The sequence below is a fragment of the Plectropomus leopardus genome, chromosome 19 (genome assembly GCF_026936395.1).
Source record: "Plectropomus leopardus strain MGB_pleo_1.0 chromosome 19, ASM2693639v1, whole genome shotgun sequence".
Classification (NCBI taxonomy): domain Eukaryota; kingdom Metazoa; phylum Chordata; class Actinopteri; order Perciformes; family Serranidae; genus Plectropomus; species Plectropomus leopardus.
The window spans coordinates 9,358,305-9,378,520 of record NC_142194.1 but is presented as its reverse complement, the minus strand read 5'-3'; the positions used below and the strand labels follow the sequence as shown (position 1 = coordinate 9,378,520).

At 37.6% G+C, this 20,216-nt stretch overlaps 1 protein-coding gene and 1 non-coding gene across 3 annotated transcripts in view; both read left to right on the top strand.

Annotated features, from left to right (window-relative positions):
- The first annotated feature begins 1,640 nt into the window (after positions 1-1,640).
- On the top strand, positions 1,641-1,734 carry trnai-uau (transfer RNA isoleucine (anticodon UAU)). Its single transcript has 2 exons — positions 1,641-1,678; positions 1,699-1,734. It is a non-coding gene; the product is annotated as a tRNA-Ile (tRNA).
- Positions 1,735-8,748: 7,014 nt separating this feature from the next.
- The window catches only part of ppm1bb (protein phosphatase, Mg2+/Mn2+ dependent, 1Bb), a 32,690-nt gene continuing 21,222 nt past the window's right edge, over positions 8,749-20,216 (top strand). The window contains exon 1 of one of the 2 annotated variants that reach the window (XM_042507517.2): positions 8,749-9,146. The gene's annotated coding sequence lies outside the window, so the exon portion shown is untranslated. The remainder of the gene's footprint in view (positions 9,147-20,216) is intronic. The other variant, XM_042507516.2, reaches the window with a different exon arrangement.

The window sequence follows — 20,216 nt, the reverse complement described above, 5'->3', positions numbered from 1 at the left end:
CCAGCTCTTACCACGCAGCGCGATCAGATAATTTATTTATTTTTTTGACACAAAAAAAAAAGGGACATAGTATTGGGAACAAAAAATGACTTAAATCAAAATAAATATATTAATAAATGTATAAATAAATACAGGAATAAGGAAATAAATAAGTAAATAAAGAGGTTTTAAAAATTAAATGCAGAAATAACTAAATGCATAAATAAAAATAATAAATAAATGTTAAAACAAATATGAAACAAAAAAGCACTATGAGTCAGCTATGAGTTTCATTATTATTAGCCCGTTCAGATCCTCCGTTCATTCCAAAGGACATAACTTTTCTCGGATGATTGGATCTATGATCACTGTCATCTGACTGTATAAATGCACAGACTTCTTTGATGGGATGTCTTTAAGCCAATCACAGCGCGCCACATCATCTAAAGGTGACTGCTGTTAAACCAGCATGGCCGAGGAAAGGAGGAAGCACGAGGTAATTTTCAGTCCATTAATCATATTAATCATATTGTTAAAGTACATTATTTGGGTTCAAACTGTGTTTAAAGTAAACATGAGATGTTTTATAACTTATACACTTTTTTAAATATTACATGAAACATTTCAACATTTTTGAAGCTTGAACCTGCCTATCCAAGATCATCACATAAAATGCAAAGCTTGAGACTGATCCCCCCCCAAAAAGTACTTGTCAGCTTCTCATGCCCGGGACACACCGGCTGTGAGGTGGTGCAAACATCAGTCAGTATAATGTCTATAATATATGTCTACAATTTAAATTGTATTTGTATTTTAAATAAGTAATACTTAAATAAATAAAGCACAGATTGAGAACTCTAACATTTAGTTTCATCTTTACTAGATGATTTCTGCATTAAGATTTTTTGTCCATAGGAATTTACAAATTAAAAACACAAAAAAATGCTTACAAGTGCATTTAGAGTAAAAATCCATCATTACAGTACTTTTATTATTATTTCACTGGTATTTTTATAATACTTTTTTAAATTGTGTGTTTTTTAAATTATCGCAATGATAGATATGTACTTTATTCATTACATATTTTATTGTGTTTGTGTATGTTTTGAATTATTTTTTAATTGTGGTGATAGATTTCCACTTTATTCATTTTATTTTTTATTGTGTGTGTTTTTTTTTTATAGAAATCATGGTTTTCTACTTTATCAATTTTATTTTTAATTGTGTGTCTGTTCTAGTACATAATTTTGTTCTAAATGTAGTTTCCTTCCAACTATTCCTCAATTATATTTATTTAATTGTTTGTATTTGGAACAAGACAACCCTAAACACACACACACACACACACACACACACACACACACACACACACACACACACGCATAGACTGTATATACAGTCAATGCACACACGTTATAGTTACTCCTGTTGATCTTGAAAGTCGGAGCTTTGTGAGAGGCACGTGAACGCAGCACGCTGTCTGGTGGACTGTGAGACTACCGGGGTCCCGGGAAGTTTACCATCCGCTGTCTGTAACCTTAAACACTTCCCACAACAAAATTTAGTCCCAATAAAAGAAAATTTAAACAAATACAATAGATCTATTGTTTACATGCACTCGTGTCCTTCTTAAACCGACTTCCTGGCCGAACATTGCCGAAGCTCCAGTGGCGCAATCGGTTAGCGCGCGGTACTTATATGACAGTATGCAGCAGAGCAATGCCGAGGTTGTGAGTTCGAGCCTCACCTGGAGCAGAGTTTTTAGAGGAACCCTCACCTGGTGACACCAAAGCAATTTCTAAAATCCTAAAATCCTCTGCTGAAGAGGGGACTTCCTGTACTGCGCAGTGACGACGTCATGCAGTAATCCCCCTCCATAACAGTGCTGCTGTATTCAGGTGCAACCCAAAACTGTGCACGTGTTCTTGGCGGCTTGGTTCGTGTCAACAGGTGTTGTTTCGTCGATTAACCCCTTGAGACCTGAACAAATTGGCTTGATTTCTCACTAAAACACGGGAAAAACGCATACAGTAACTACAGTAACCAGATAAGAACATCTACAATAATAATAATAATAATAATTTATTATTATTGTTGTTGTTTTTGTTGTCATTTTACAAAATTATCATGTCAGGAACCATATTCATTGGCAAAAATAAAGAAATGTAGGCTATTAGTTTTATTATTATTATTTAAATCATGTAACTAGGGTGTCTTCAGGTATCAGACACCTCAATTTAATGCTTTTTCATTTCATTCAAGCATTGCAGGTGGGTATAATGGTAAGAAGTATATATTAGTATATATTTTTGTTTGTTATTAATAGGAATATGGTTATTAATGTGAGTTAGGCTAATCTAGTGCACTAGAATAGTCTAATAATCTCTTAAAGGGCTCTGGGTTAATCTACATGTTGTCATCAGTATAAAGTAACAGGACTTATTCAGGTTCAGTGGTAGATTTAATCATTTGTAACATCAGAAGTGTGTATTAATTTTGCCAACAACAAACTAAATGATGGATAAATAAAATGAGGTAAAATGTTTGTGGCGGGTAACAAATCCAAATGTAAGAATACTTACTGATTGATAATTATTATAAACTGCATCTTAACCATCTTGGAGTTTTCATATTAGACAGCACAGCAAAAAAATATTTTCTTTGCATTTCATATAAACTGTAGCTGCTCTGGTCCGTCTTTCTGCATCTGCTCAGGTGTGCCGCTCAACAGCGCCACCTGTCGGTCCACAGCATGAACTGCTACTCTGTTGTAAAACCAGCTTTTCACCACTAGAGGGCGGTGCGACTTCACCATAAAGAGTGCAAAACCTCTGTCGCTCCTTTTTTAAAAAAACTATGTTCCTCGAGGAACACTTTTACAGGTAAATTGTTAATTACAGGTTATTTGTTTACATTCACAAATTTATTTCATGACATTTTCAATTGAACTATTTAGAGTTACAGTGTTTTACTTCAGCATAGAGCCACCGTCAATTCAATACAGTTCAATTTAATTCAGCTCAATTCAATGAACCCCTTGAAACCTGTGTCAACATCACTTTTCTTGAGCTGCTTTTAAATGTGTTTCACAGGTATTTAAGCCTTGAACCCTGAATAAATTGCTTTAGATTCTCCCCCAAAACAAATATAATTATGTATGTTATATATAATATACTTAACATATAAATGTATGTTATCTAAAATATATAACATACATAATTATGTATGTAAAAGGATGTTCCAGAATTACTGTAATTGTCTTTCTTTTCAGGTTTTTGTCCTTGTTTTTTACTAGCTTTTTCAGTTTTTTTTCTGTGTGTGTGTGCACATTTTCATGTAATTTTCTTGTACTTTTTAATAATCTCCAAACTAATTTTACATTCATTTTTCAAAAGTTGCTCATTGCCTTCTTCCCACATTTCATAATTTTAATTATTTTTTTTTTTTAGAAATAAAGCCAATTTTCTCAGGTTTCAAAGGGTTAAGGACTCACATCCTGAAGGTCCAAAGCACCATAAAATGCAATACAGTATTAAATTAAGCTGTTCAGATTCTTCGTCCAATGAAGCTAGCTTTTCTGGGACGCCTAGATCTGTGACCACTGTCAACTGACTAAAAGCAAATGCACAGACTTAATTGATGTGATGTCTATAAGCCAATCACCATGTGCCACATCATCCAAAGGTGCCTGCAGTAGAGCCACGCCCCCCTCTTACAACCATGAGGAAAGCAGGAAGCGCAGGGTAAATTTCAGTCTGTTATCTTGTTTAAATGCATAATTTGTTTCTTAAACTGTGTTTAATGTAAATAAGAGATGTCCCAGAGGAAAATGTTTCTGCTCTCAATAGTTTATGCTTTATTTCTGAAAAATAAAACAGTTTCTTATTTGGAGATTACAAAAATCTGATCAGTTTTTTTCCTAAACCCCATTTTAGGAGGAATAAGCTGCACGTTCAGTCTGAAAATGATGTTTCCAGGTTGAATGAAGTGTTCCTCAAAACTGTGTGAAACGGTGTGCAACAAGCTTTGAGGTATGTTTTCTCCTGATCAGATTGTTTATCGTGACCAGCTGTTTAATAACAGTCGATATATTTTGACATCAATTTACATGCAGAGCAGGTTTTACTATATGATAGTAGATGTTCTATTTAATTAAAAACATGCCCATATACTTTAAGTCACCTTTTAGTTGATTTCTTTTGCAATTCGCGCCACTGTGGCCTCCATGGATGCTGCCGTTGTTGTGTGATGTCAGGCCGCTAAAGTCGGGGTTCGTGGATTTTCCCCGAGTTCACAAGTAGGAACTCCGACTTTGAGTCGTTTCCTTTGTACTTTTTCTAGTAGGAGGTCTGAATATCTAACTTCTTAAAAAAATGCTCTTACAAAGAACCCTTTAGGAACCTTTTTTTCAAAAAGCAAAAGTTTCTCGGTACAACCTCAGCCCTCAGGATGAACCCTTTTGGGACCTTTCTTTATAAGTGTAAATGATTTGATTTAGATTTATTTAGCACATATTAAAAAAAAACAGCAATGGTTTACATTTCAATAAAAGGAGACATGCAGGGAGAAGCTTAGAAAACCTTTAAGGGTCTTGACAGGTGAGGTTCCCCATGAAACTGTCAATCAGTGCATACAGTCTCTTATCATTGATAAAAAAAACTCTTATATAATTGTCTAAAAATATATATACATATAGGCCGATATAAAGACCAGGTAGATGTTCACAAAAAAGTTATGTAAAGAAAAGGAAATGGTAAATGGACTGCACTTGTATAGCGGTCCTCTAATCTTTTTTTTATAACTCAAAGTGCTTCCACACATTCACAGAGCGGTCACCGAGGCACCATATATGTGCATCATATATATATATAAGAGCATCGGGAGAAATTTGGGGTTCAGTATTGTGCCAAAGGATACTTCAATATGTCGCCTGGAGGAGCTAGGGATCAAACCATTGATCTTTTGGTTAGCGGACGACCCGCTCTACCTCTGAGCTGTAATATTTTCATGTGATTGGAACTTAACACAGCATGTGCACACTCACTGCATTTTAACAACTGTGTTACTGAAGACCCAAACCGTCGACCTATTTTTTAATTTTTTTTTAAAAAAACATGATTTATTTCACAGAACATGTCACCTTACATGTTGTATGTGTCTCCTCGGACGTGTGTGTGCTTTGTGTGAACGTGTTTGAGTACAGCTCTGTCACTCTAAGCCCTCTAAAGCTGGGAATGAACAAGCAGAAGATTGCAGTAATGATGTGACCCAGATGTCCCGGGTGCAGATTCTCCGGGCTGAAAATGAGAGTGCAGATCAGGGCCTCGTACCTCCCGTCACCCCCTGCCCTCCCTCCCTCCCTCTATCCGGCGGGCCGGGGACACAATCACAGAGTATTTAGCAGCAGGGAACATGTGTGTGTGTGTGTGCATATTATTTGAGGAAATGCTGCACTGTGTATGTGTGTGTGTGTGTTTAAGCTCATCCAGATCCATGTAAACACGAGGGATCAGATTTTGGAGTGTGTGCCACTTGTTCTTGGTGTTCCGGATTAGACGAAACAGTTTTTTAATTTAGTCTCCTCAGCTGCCTCTATAAGACGCTAAAGCCTCACATTGCCCCAACAGCCCACCCTACACCTCCTCCTCCTCCTCCTCTCACGCCTCCCCCCTTCCTCACCCATCCGTCCCCCGAGGTGACCAGGTGGCTGAACAATCACACACACCACCCTGACAGTCGGCTCAGCAGGCCACTTTATTCAATGAGAAGCTCGGCAGTTGGAGTCTGTACGTGTGGAAACGTGTGTGTGTGTGTGTGTGTGTGTGTGTGTGTGTGTGAGGGATTGGGGGGAAAGGGGACAAAAGACTGAGAGTTTAATATTTGGGATAAGCTGTGATTGAACATCCTTATCAGAGCAGAATGATCAAATTCTGCCACTGATAATCCCCCATCTTGGAAAATTAAATACCACTCCGCTGCTCACTCACACTCTCTATCCGTCTGTAACATGCTCACACACACACACACACACACACACACACACACACACACACACACACACACACACACACACACACACACACGGTATTTAAAGAGGTCTTAATCTGACCTGTGTCTCATAACCCTGCTTGGTTCCTTGGGGAACTGCTCTGATATCTGATGAGTTTTTCATTAATAAGACACAAGTCTAATCCTGAGGGAGAAACACAAAATGACAACGGATAAACCCGCTTTCCCTTCACACACACACACACACCATAACTCGGATACGCTATCTAACTAAACATCTTTATACACACTTACACTCATGTTTGTGCTTTAATCTCCCCATCCCATTTTTATTCACTCCAGCCTACATTTTATTTCTTTACACGTTTGTGTTATTTGAATGAATGAAACCACGTCTGTATTTATACTCTTGTACTCTGATAACGCAAGAGTGGGTCCAGGCTTCTTTAGAAATCTACCCGTGTGTAATATTTTTGCTGTTTTTTTAAAAAAAAATAAAGCGCTTATAGTGCAGAGTAAATGGTTTAGTATATTTAAAAAGAACTACACTATCTATTGGCTTAAGTGTTTATATCTGTTCTGAAAGGCCTTATGTGAAGGTCATAGCCTCCTCCTGCTGCATCACAGCGCCTCCCTGGTATTTCTATGAGAAGTCTTTGTCTTCTGCATGTAGCTGTCGTCTTCATGTGTTGCACTCGTCTGTACACGTGGATGAATTACTGAACAGGTGTACAGGACAAACTCTGACCTCCAAAAGGAAAATGTCACCTGGAGAGACATGCACTGACATAGAAAAAACTCAAAATGACCACAAACAGCCACAAAATGACTGCCAAGAGATGCAAAACAGCCACAAACAGACTCACAAAGACTACAAAAAAGTGCAAAACAACCATAAAGGCAAATGCCATGTCTAAAAAGAGATGTAAACAGCTTAGGAAGGGATTCAAAATAACTACAAAGGGACATGAAGCAACAACAAATAGACATAAAATGACCATAAAGAGATGCAAAGTGACTACAAAGAGACTCAAAATGACCACTTAGAGAGAAAAAAAGCAACTACAAAAAGACACAAAATGACTACAAAGAGATGTAATTTACTTCAAAGAGATCAGATTGACTACCAAGAGACTCAAAATAACCACAAAGGGAAACACAACAACCAAGAAATGATACAAAATGGCTAAAGAGACGTAAACCAACTGCAAAGAGAGACAAAGAGACTCTAAATAACCACAATGAAGCTATAAAATATATATTGAATTAATAACAGTTAATAATGGAAAGGATCTTAAGATAATTGCTGATCAAATGAAATGGATAGCATGACTTAATGCTAAAAATAAAAAAATGAAAATGATATATGAAGTGCTTAGTATATAAAAACTGCCAAGAGTTTGATAAAAAAAAAAAATACACACAAAACACGCGAGTTCTAAAATTATAGTGCAATATATAAAGAGGACAAATAATTGTAAAAAAAAAAGACATATACATAAAAACACTCAGGTCAGTAAAAGTTATATATATATGTTTATCTTTATCCATATCTGCTGTATAGTATGATTAAATCTTATTACTCAGGGTTAGGCTATGTCAGGTGGAGAATCATTAGACTTACTGTAGATCCTTGACCCATTTTGGGATTCAGTATCATGAAAAACTTCTTTATTGTTTCCTATTTCTCCTCCAACACAGACAATCTGCTGTATGACGCCAAAGAAGAGAGAGAAAAAATGTGTATTGCATTTATGAATGACTCAAACTGAACTGTCTGCTGCAGGTACAGTCATGGCTAGATTAACCTGCTGGGTGGCTCCGGGGCAAAACTGAACTGTTGCCCCCCCCTCCGTTCCTCCCATTTTCTCTTTGAAATTTACATTTTTTTTACGCTGAACCTGTTCACACTTCCCCCAGAGGGAAGTTCCTCATTGGGCCCATTAGTAATCCAACCTGGGTTACTGTGTCAGTTTGTAATTATTGCAAATGTGTGTTGTGGCTGGATTGAGCTCCTCCTTGTTTCGGCTTTCCACCATAGTTTTAACTGTATGACCAACTAGAGTTTGTACTGACAGTAACACCACAGGTTAATGTATAATGATGCAGTTTATCCCACACAAAGTGTATGTTAAAAACCAGATAAAAAAATAAAATAAATAAAAATAAAATCAAATACATGAATGAATTAATAGATAAATAAAATAAAAGTAAACAAAATAAAGTTTTATCTCATCTATTATCTTAATAATGTGTAATTTCTTAAAATAGCATAAAGTCTAGTTAATTACAGTAAAATGAAAATTAATCTTCCTTCTGCTGGAGACCCACTAAAAACCCCGTGTAGTATCCATACTGTACTTGAATAAGGTTGCGCTTGTTATTGATTCCGGGGCACTCATGTGTTCGGTCATTTACAAACATATAGTGCATTAAGACAACAAATATTTAAATGTATGTGTACCAATTTTGATTTTATTCATATTTTGAGGCTCGTCATCCAGGGTGTCGGCCAATCGACTTCCGCAGCGGCGTTGAATGTTTATATTTTAAGTCTGACCCCGCCCATCCAGGCTGGCTTCGGTGTACGCCAAAATCAGCTACGAGTGTATTCTACAGCTCCAGTGCATCATAGAACTTCGGCAATGGACCAATGAGAATACAGTTTCGGATAGGGGCAGAGCTGATTGACGGAAGAAGCAGCCTATTAGCTGACGTTTCGCCTCGACGTTGTAACCAATCAGCGCGCATATGCCAAAAATAACACCTCCTCTTGTTCAGCACCCAAAGTCGAAGGATAGCTCTGGCCTTTCAATTGAAGAAAGTGCTAGATTTGTCAGTGTTGTATAATATAACCAATTCTCAGTGTCCATATTTGTTTTGGAGCGATCGGAATAGTCTTCGTTTTATGTGAGAGACAGAACTGGCGTCAAACATGCGTAAAAATCAACGCTGTCCAAGCAGGGAACCACCGAGAAAGGAATTATCGCCGCTCATCTGAGGCCAATCTCGATTATTTTTGTCAAATAAGGAAACAAAACATAGCTAGCCAGCTAACATTAGCTCCGTAGATAGCTAGGTTACCGACATATCTTCACACAAAAGGAGAATCCGGCAGATAATCAAGATTGGATCTACATTCGCAACAGCAGGAAAACGTAAGTAGCATGCTAGTATGTGCGCTAACGTCATTAGCTTGAGTTTGACAAGCTGGGGGGAATTGGCACCAACGACAGCTAACTGTGAAGTTAACGTTAGCAAGCTAGCTAACGTTAGCTCATAACACACCAGCAAACCAGGCCTTTTCGTAAGAGGGGAGCAGTGTTAAGTGTAATGGAGTTCACCATGTGGTCAGTGGATTGGTATTTAACACAGAAACGCATTTCCAAAAACAGTCACTCGGTTCGTGCAACATAAATTGTGTTGTGCAATAACGGTAGCGTTCAAACGGACCATTGTGAAAATAAAACCTGAGCCACCATCTAAAGTTTCAAAGTAACTTAGCTACCGTTAGCAGTAATGAATGAAGCAAATTTTGAAATATTTAGTTATTATTATTAATCATATTTACAGCGAAAGGACTCGGTAGCCTCCAGTGCTTAGTCTGGTCCCAAGCGAGCTAATCTAGCATGGCTACACTAGCTATAACTAGCTAATGACAGCTTAGCGGACTTTGTCATATGGGTGTCAGTGGTTATGTGATGTTAGCTTGGCAGTGTAGTGGTATTTCTAACAAATATTTAAACAAGCCACAAACTGCCATTGGTCCTATTAACTAAATTTTAACAAGTAGCTGTGTAGCCATTTTAATTGCCAGAATAAACCATCAATATGTATCAAACAAAAATGCTTGCAATGCCAGTTGAGTAGCTATTGTATCTTGTGTTGTGTTTGTGTAGTGACCTTAGAGGGGAATCAGAATGAGAAAGGGATTTATTAAACAACAGGGTTTTTACAATTTACTGTTTTTTGTGTGCAAACATTAAACATTCAGTAAACATATTAAGAGGAATTAAAATAAGAATAATTTGACAAATGAGAAAAATGAGAAAATTAAGTCAAAGTAGTGCAACATTTAAGAACTTGGATATAAAATTGAAAAAAAAAATACAGGAAAATGTGCTTTAAAAAAACTATGATAACATGACAAATATGTACAATGTAGCTGTATCAGAATAAGAAAGCTGTACAGTTTTTGTGCAGGGATGTGCGAAACCTGCAACCTCCCGCTTCACATTTAGTATCGCTGTTGAAGCCAATAAAATCAGTCAGCACACGTGAAATGTTATCTGAACAGATAACACTTAACGCCGGTCACAAGCTGGTAAGGTGTTTATTACCAGTCATGTTTTGCTGCATTAACAGCACAGCTCCTCCCAACACCAAACGTATTTTCTGTGTCCCAATATTTACCCAATATATATATATATATTATTACTATTAAATCAAAAGCTTCAGTCCATAACTATAAACAGCATAACCTTATTTTCTGATGCTCAATTGGTATTGTGGAGCTAAAAACTGTCAAAATGATAGTGAAGTTATTTACTATCAGTGTTAAGTATAATGGAGTTCAGCATATGGTCAGTGGATTGGTATTTAACACAGACACACATTTCCAAAAACAGTCACTTGGTTGATGCAACATAAATTTTGTTGTGCAGTTGTGCAAATGAGCTATTGTCAAAATAAAACCCGAGCCATCATCCGAAGTTTCAAAGTAACTTAGCCACCACCAATGTTGACAATTCTGAATAAAGCAAATTTAAAGAATAATATTGTTAACAGTGAGAGGACTTGTTCACCTCCAGTGCTTAGTCTGGCCCCAAGCGAGCTAATCTAGCATGGCATAGGCTACACGAGCATAACTAGCTAATTACAGCTCAGCTGACTTTATCAAATGGATGTCAATGGTTAGCTATGCGATGTTAGCTTGGCAGTATATTGGTATTTCTAAGATATTTAAACAAACACACGGCCACAAACTGCTACTAGTTCCATCAACTTAATTTAAATAAATAGCTATGTAGCGATATTAATGTCTAGAATTAACTGTCTTATGTGTCCAACAAAAATACATGCAATGTCTGTTGGATAGCTACTGTATATTGTGTTTTGACTTCAACAAAGAGACGCAAAGTAACTACACTGACACTCAAAATGACCAGTAAGAGACACAAAACAACTACAAAAAGGCATAAAATGACCATAAAGAGACAATAAAAAACATTTAAATTTATTTAAACAAGCACACAGCCACAAACTGCTATTGGTTCTATCAATTTAATTTACATAAGTAGCTGTGTAGCCGTATTAATGTCCAGAATTAACCATCAATATGTAACAAACAAAAATGCGTGCAATGCCAGTTGGATAGCAACTGTATGTTGTGTTGTTTGTGTGGTGACCTTAGAAGGTGATTAAACCCACAACCCCCCGTTTTTAGGTCTAGTATCTTTGTTGAGGCCTGTGAAATCAGTCAGTACACATGAAATATAATCTAAACAGATAACCCTTATGTTATTCACAAGCTTGTAAGGTGTTTATAGCCAGTCATGTTCCTCCCAACACTTCACCTATTCTCTGCTGCTCTATTTACCTAAAATATACAATATTGATTTATATACTAATGTATATAACAATAGATAGCATAACAATTTTCTATGATGTTCAGTAGACATTGTGCAGCTGAAAAATGGTCAAAATAGCAGTTAAGAAGGGGCGCCTGGTGGCTCAGTAGGTGGAGTGGCGCCCCATGTACGGGGGTTGTGTCCTCACTGCAATGGTCGCGGGTTCGACTCTGGCCTCGGCCCTTGCATGGCAAGTTATTCACAATGATTAGATATTGAAAGTCAAACTAAACATATAAATAAATAATAAGCTACAGCTGTTCAGTTTAGGTTTATTTTGCTCATACACATGTATGGAAAAGACAGGAAAAGTACAAGAGAGGTTAGAAGCCCAAAAAGGCTCATGGAGATACGTCCCTTGTAAAATAACTATAATCATTAATAAAAAAACAGGACAAAAGTTTGTATTTACTAAGCGAAACGCATTACAGATGAATCAATGATGTGCTAAAAGTCTTTGCAAATTAAAGTCCTCTTCAGGTTTTTTTTAAATAAAGATCATATTTATATTGATTTTAGTGAACGAAATAGGTTGTTCTAAAGAGATGGTCCTCTGTATTATGATTAATATTAAATGAATAGTTTAAACTGCGTTCATTGTTTTGCTTGTTAGACGGTCAAGTGGCAGCTGCACAGTCCCAAGTTTGTGATTAATGCCTCAGTTGACATAAACATATATAGCGCTTGAATCTGCTGCACCATCAATCAAGTGATGGTACGCAGAGTCAGCTGCTATATGTGTTTATGTCTTTGTAATATTTTCTATTATGGCACATATTCTAGGAATTATTAGGGAGGGGCTGGTCCATAGGCACAGGGCAGCAGGGTTTGCCCTCTATTAATGGTGGTATTTTTCAACTTGGGCCCCATTTTCCCATGATTTTGTATATCAGTGACTAATCGGACCAACTGTTGAGAAACTGGTCCAGTACTGAGCGAGAGCTCTGCAGCTGGCAGTCACTAAACAGGCTTTATTGTAATCACATGGGGCATTTGTGCATCGTCAATTTACGTCCACTAAACTGATTGTTTTTGCGATTGACAGGCTCAGATTGGTATCCTAAATGTCTGACAACATTATGGAAAGGACCCCTGCAGAGAAAGACCTTTTGAGTAAGAGTAAGATCCTTTCTTTTTTAACCAGAAACAGTCCACAGAGCACTTTCGCTGAACCCACCAGACTACATTTAAATAAACAGGAGTTTTAGTGTGCAGAGAGCATGCACATTGTCACATCTTACTGGATGAAGCAAGCTATTTCAACCGTTCAGAGCTGGAGATTGCTGGAAAGGTGGAAAGACAAACTGAAACACCGTTTGTGACTTTTATTTAGTTTCCGTTGACTTTAAATTAAATGTATTTTACGCTGATTCAATTATACCTTATGTAATGTAGTTTGGTGGGTTTTGAGATAGCGATAGTTTCTGGTTAAATACAAAGGATCTTTCTCTTTAACAAAATGGTCTGTCTTCGCACAGTCCTTGCCATAAGGTTGTCAGACACTTACAAAAATAATCTGAGCCTGTCAGTGGCAAAAACAAGCACAAATCCCTTGAGTTTTTACATCGCAGCCTGTTTCACTGCTGCTAGCTGCAGCAGTCTCTTTCAATACTGGACCAGTTTTAAAAATTGTTCCTCCCATTAGCTGATTTAACTAAAAAATGTTGGAAAATAGGGTCTTGGTTGAAAAATACTAAAGTTTTTAGCCCTTTTACATGGGCGGGGTTGGTAATTCCTGACTTTGCTTTAGATGTACAGCAGCACAGGCCTACATGAGCACGTCATACTTGAAGACTGTTGTATGTATGTATATAAAAATGCTCAGACATGGGAAGTAGGATTTCATGAATTTATTTTTTTCTGACATTGAATGGTAAAATCCCAAAATAATTAGTAACATCTATTTTATATTAAATGATTTAAAAATGGAATCTCTGCATGCAGATTGAGAAGCACAAACTCGCCCAGAAAACCGTCCAGAAATACCATACACTTCCCATTTCTGTTGGTAAAGTAATAAGATACTTTTATGATAATATAACATGTTCATTGTCTTTCGTGTGTTCAACCCCCAAAAGGGTTGTTTTTCAACATTTGATGGGGGTTTAAGAGTTTCAAGGGTTTCCCCTGTGCTTTCAAAATGAGAAATTCTTCTCTGACTTTATCAATAAGCAGGCACCCGTGTAGCAATGCAGAGAGTAATCTTATAGCCTCTTGATTCTCACTGCTAAAAAAAGTTTGCTAAGATATGTTAAAAGTGAAGCTCTTGACTTACCATGTGAGGAGCCCAGTGCGTGCGAGCCGATCAACTTTGCCATCTCTTTTAATTACGTTTACAATTTTAGAATTTTACATGATCTTAGATGATTAAGCCATTTCAAATTACCCTCCCGTACTGCAGAGCTTTGTCATCTAAGCCGAGGCTTATATGATATATTTCATCAATAATTTTGTATTGTGCAGAGTTGAAATGCAGCCTGGCAGCCACCCTGCTCACCTTCTCCAGTATATCAGATTGCGATAAGGTGCACAGGTGACCAGTATATGACATCACTTGGTGCTGGGCTTGTGGCCTGTCAGCCACACGCAGGAGAAGTTCAATAGCTGATAATCTTATCTGAGTCAGCAGTCACTGTGTAAAGGCTGAGGAGCAGATGACAGGCAGTGTCAGTGGGAGATTGAGACAGTCAACAAGCTTATTTTAGAGTTTGACTGATCTTAAAGGCTTTGGCCTGTCATGATGGAAATGGGGTCACAAGGCGTTTTAAAGAAATGTAAATTCCCACATTGGTCTTCCATGATAGGGAATAATAAGCCTGTTTAAGAATTTTCAGCGAATTAATTCAGTTCAACTGCAGCTTTCTCAGTTGCTTATGAAGGTCATTCAACAGTTTGGATAAAAAGCACTGTTGTCAACATGAATGCAACATTTACTGTTGACACAATATAGGTTAGTAGTAGTGTACATCCAAAAACTAGCAAGTGCTGGAGCAATAGAGGTTAGCAATAAACAACATAAAGAAAGACACTGAAGCTCCCTGGAGTGCACATCATTAGCACATCCACATGTGACATTTTTAGCCATTTACCATCAAAACATGCAGATTTTTTTGTACTGATTTTATTGATTAAATATTGGACTATAAGTGATTGCATTAGGGTTTATTGCATATATTTATTTCAATGCTCATATGAGAAGTGGGCAATTTATCGATATATTGATACTGCGACATGAAACTAGATATGGTTTTGGATTTTGGATATTGTACTATCATGCTAAGTGTTTTGTTTTCCTGGTTTTAGAGGCTGCACTACAGGCAAGTGATACATTTTCCAAACTTAATAGACCGTTATAGCTGCTCTATTTGACTTAACACACTTGGTCATAATATCCACACTACTAATGATTATTAGTCATAAATCTAATTTTGTAGATTTCGGTTAAAGCTGCAACCCTACAATACTGTCTAAATGTCGAGGTATTTGGTCAAAAATATTGTGATAATCGATTTAATATACAATGCAAGATTTTCCTTAGAAACAATATAGACTTGTATAAAAGTATTCCCTCTTAGTCATCACTTACTACCCACTGGAAGTGTTTTGTGGTGTATATATCTGCACAGACTCTGCCCTCCACCTGTATTTTTATCTTTTTAAATGTGTTTCTGTGTTCAGGAGTTTCCTGGGCACAGCTAAGGTTGTGACATTATGAAAAGGTAGCGATCAGACTGTTGTAAGTGGCACACATCCAAGAGGAAGCAACAAAAATCGCGGATACATTGCAGAAAATCTGCAAATAATTTGAGGCAAAACGAAGGGTGGACAAATCTGGTCCCAAAACAAGAATAAATGTGGGGTTTGCTTTAACTTCCTGGTGATGCTCTTTATAACTGCCAATTCTTTGCTATAGCTTCATATTTAAATCATAATATTTGTATACATTTGAACAAAATTAATTTGTGTTTGCATCAAGACAAAATAAGGCAAAAGATGATGGATGGAAAATCTACATTTTACAATTAAATTCACAGCTTCCAGCCTCTCAAATTTGAATATTTTCCTCTAAGAAACTTGTATCAGGCATTCTTAACAATTTGCTGACATTTTGTTGCCAAAACAAGTAATGATGAAGATGAATCAATAATGAAAATTATGGCTAGTTGCACACCTAATAATGTAGTTGCCATCAATGCATGTGTATAGCAGCGTTTTAATAATACTTTTTACACTTTGTGATGAGAAACAGACCTGGCTGGGTTTCTTGATCTTATCTTAGTATCCAGATAATCTTTGATTTAGTTTGTTAGTCGCTGATGAAGGAAGGTGATCTTGATCTAAAGTAGATTTTAGGAAACTGCTGCCAGGACTGTGGCTGAGCTTTGCTTCTTCTTGAATGAAGTGTCCAGATCATAGAAACAGAATGAGAGTAGAACGTATATATCCATGTAACAGGATGGTCAGAGTTATCAGTTATTTTGAAATTATCACCCTAGCTGTACTTCCCTGTTCCTTTTGTTGCCATTAATTACATGTTTGTGGAAACATGATGAAACGTTACTGCAGCTGCCTTTGAAGAACGAGTGAGAGCCGCAGGCAGAGACGGCGAGGATAAACAGTGTGCAGATCAGCATATTTTCACATCTAACTTGGTGAATTACAGGGTTATTTTTACCAAACCAGAGCTAGTGTTTGTTGGAAGAGTAAACTAACTAACTAGATGATCAGCAAGACCAACTAAGACAGCTTTGGTGAGCTTCTCTCAAGTCTGAATTAAGTGGTTTGTTTTTACATTGAGGTAACAAGGCAGTTAATCTAACTCCAGTCCTAGTTCTGTGAAAAAGAGAAACTTGGATTAATACACAGTTATATTTTTCTGTTTAATGAGGAAAACAGATGTAAGAATAAGCCAAAACAGAGTTTTCATACTTGCGAGTGACACACTTTATGACATAATGCTTGAAAAGGGAGAGAGAATTGAACATTACTTTTATTTTTTTTGCCAAATTCCCTGTTTGATGTGATAGTACTGTAGGAATGACTGTTGGTCCTTTGAAAAAATATTGACAAAATTCCATTTTAGATCAATAATCATTAGTAAAGTAGATATAATGATTACATGGATAAAGGCAAGTATTAAAATTAGTAGAACTGTCTGATAAGTTGACTAAAGTACATCACTTTACTGTTACTTTACCTTTAAAATCAGGAAAAAACACCATTTAATTCCATATCACAATATAACAATATCCAATATGCAAGATGATACAAAGTCTCATATCTCGATACGATGTAATATCTTTATATTGCCCAGGCCCAATTCCCAGTTTTAAAAAAACTGCATTTATGCACTAATTGTGGTGGTAAAAAAGGGTATTAAATGTAATGGTGGTTGTAAGTGTAGGTCCTTGTCTCGATGTTGTGCACTTTGATGCTTTTGTCTCTAAGGATTCCAGAGATATCAGCCTAGTTTTTATAATCCCGTTGCACCTGCCAAGTGTCTCTTTTTATTCACAAGCTTTATGTTTTACAGCCTTTGCTGTTATTTGACTGTCATGAAGTAAAAACATTTATAGACAAATGCATCAGAGCAAATGTTCAGGGGTGGTTTCCATTGACTTGTATGATCCAAGAGTTGTATTTTCAACCTTGGAAGTACCAGTCTGCAGCAGATTAGTGCACAAAGAAATGTAGAAATCGACAGTTAATATAGTGTTGAAGTGCTGCATGTGCGTGTGTGCACCTTTTGTTTTGTGTGTAATAAAGGAAGAGTAAAAATGGAGGCAAGGTCAGAGCGTAGGTTAATGTGGTTTCAGCCGTTAAGAAAAAAGACAGCGTTAAATATGTAGCACTAATGAATTCAGGCGTGTGAATAGACACAGCAGGAAGGTGTGGCTCTAGAAGTCATTACTGTTACACAGGGGACCAATTACACAACATGAGCCGTGTCTCAATTCAGCATCGCCTGCTCCAAAGTCCGTATTTCAAGACTGAATACGTCACTGAAGTTCGACGAGGCTGTCCCACTCCAGAGGCTTCTCCAAATGCGGCTGTGAAATGTGACCCGGTGTATCCTCGCTCACTACCCTACAATCCACTCAGGGTTGATTGGTTTAATGGTGCGTTCATGTGGTCTGCCTCACTTCGTTAGTATGGGGAAATATCACATGATCGTGTCATATTTATCAGGCAATTTCCTTCATGTGGTTTTCAGCCGCTGTTGATAATCACAGCATGCTGCAGAAAAATGTTACGGATACTTGGATTAACTTGGTACATGTTGTCTATCATATATTACGGTGAAATGCTGACTTCAGTATCATAGGACTTTACCACTTTGTTGATATGAGCATCAGGTTGATACATTTAAACAATTTTCAGCTAAAAGGTTGAGATGGGCAACCTGAATGCTTCATTAATTCGCTCTCTGTGAGTCTAATTTTAAGTGGAGGCACAGGTTCAGCCAAGTTTTGGGGTTTTTAAGCCACTAGTTGGATCTCTAGCTGGAGCTGCACAATATTATTTGTGTGTCCTGAAGGTTCATATTGTGTGATCATTCATGTCCTGTGTGCTCCTTTTGATTTCAAGTTATTCCTACATAGAGCCTTGGAATTAAGCCTTAATTTATTCATTTTTTTTTTTACCAGCCTTGTATTTACACAGGTAGTCTATATATATTACAAGAAGTATTTCCTTGTTAGTCCGTTCCTATGTAAAAGTGGGTAATTAAACCCATAGAAATGACTTGCTAGTTTATGATTACAAAAAAAAATCTAAGTCCGTAATTTCTTGCCTTTTAATCAGAAGAAATGCACCATTTAAAGTTCCAGTGTGATGCTCAAACTGTAAAACAAAATCAAATGATCCGTAATCATCATATCATCTGGAGAATCAGGCATGAACCGACAGGGTGAGTCCAAACGTATAACAACATATGTATTGACAAATGGGTCGTGCTAGAAGCTGTGTGTTAACCTCACTTCCAGGATAGCGTTAACTGTTTTGTGCGAGTGTGGCTGCTCTCAGAGCAGCACTCAGGCTCTCTGCAGCATTATGTAATCCCCGACCTTCCACTTCCCTCTTCGTAGCCAGTGGTTTTTGGCAGACATGTGCGTCTTAGCATGAGGGGGTGTTGGTTTCGACCTGTGGTTACAGCACGGGTGACAGCAGTTTTGAGGGGGTTAAGTGGTTCCTGGTTTCAGTCTGATGTCTCAATGGAGATATTTTCTGGGGGTTTCTGTGTGTATGTTTTTTTTGCCAGCAGTCTATTGTAGCATTGTTAGCCAGAGAAATCTCATAGTATCTGCATGTGTTCTTGCAGTCTGCATGTCTCCTTTCAGGGTCTGGCTGCTGCAACTGCTTTAATGGATGGATGATGCAACTCCCCTTTCCTCTCTCTACCAGGCGGCTGTGTGTGTGTGTGTGTGTGTGTGTGTGTGTGTGTGTGTGTGTGTGTGTGTGTGTGTGTGTGTGTGTGTGTGTGTGTGTGTGTGTGTGTGTAAGAGTGAGTGAGAGAGAGACATAGAGAGGGGGATGTCGCTGAATGAAGCTTAGCCTGGATGTTTGCCCTGCAGGGTGGGTGGTTGCTAGGCGATGGCAGTGTGTTTGTTTTATTTTTAGAGAGAATCACTGCTGGTGAACATAACAGATTTCTCTTTCTCTCACACACACATGTGAACACACTTTTCTTACCATACATGAACATACATGCTCCTCATCAGTGGCGGTAACTGGTGGTGAGAGCTGGATGGAGGGAATCCTGTTGATACAATCATGTAGCAGAAAAGCAGTAGAAATGTGAATGGCGTGGCCCACTGCCCCACCCTGGACATGAAATCTAAACCGACCTGGCGTATTTATAGCGCGTCTTTTTCTCGCACATAGACCATGACACTGCACACATGCGCAGAGCACGCACAAACTCACACACATACACGTTCCTCTGAAACCAGCTGTAGTCACTCCTCGCATGTACCAGCCTTTTTTGGGCACATGCCTGTCATGCCGTGTGTGTGCTCATGTGGGAGGTAAATGCAGAGCGAGAAATCAATATGTTGAAAAAAAAGCCGTGCTCAGGGAGCTTTCGATTTTTATCGCTTTATATTGATTTCAAGATCTCATGAGTGCTACATCAGCCGAACAATACTGTAAGTAGCTCCATACAGCAGCGGTTGTTGACATTTAGGTCAGAATTGATTAGTATGATGGGAAAATATAGCGCAGGGCAAAAATGCCAAAGATATGGCGAAAGGTGGTTAAGCATGAAGTGGTGCTTGTGTCTTCAGGTACAGTTAGTAGATACAAACAAAAATGTCACATTTTTTAAAGCCTTTTTTTTCCTGTGGTTGAATTGGGCAAAATATTCTTATTTTGAATTTCCCTTTAAGTATCACAGCTTCATTCAGGTTTGTTAGGGCTGATAGTGATCACATGATTTCATGTGCATTACTTTTTACATACAATTTGATAAACTTTTCCATATTAGAGGAATTGCAAAAGTCTGTGCCTCATTTTAAGTGTTACCACGTTTTTTTTCATATTGAATTTGACACGCAGAAATATTGCATTGACAAGATGATTGTAAAATTATAGGCCGTT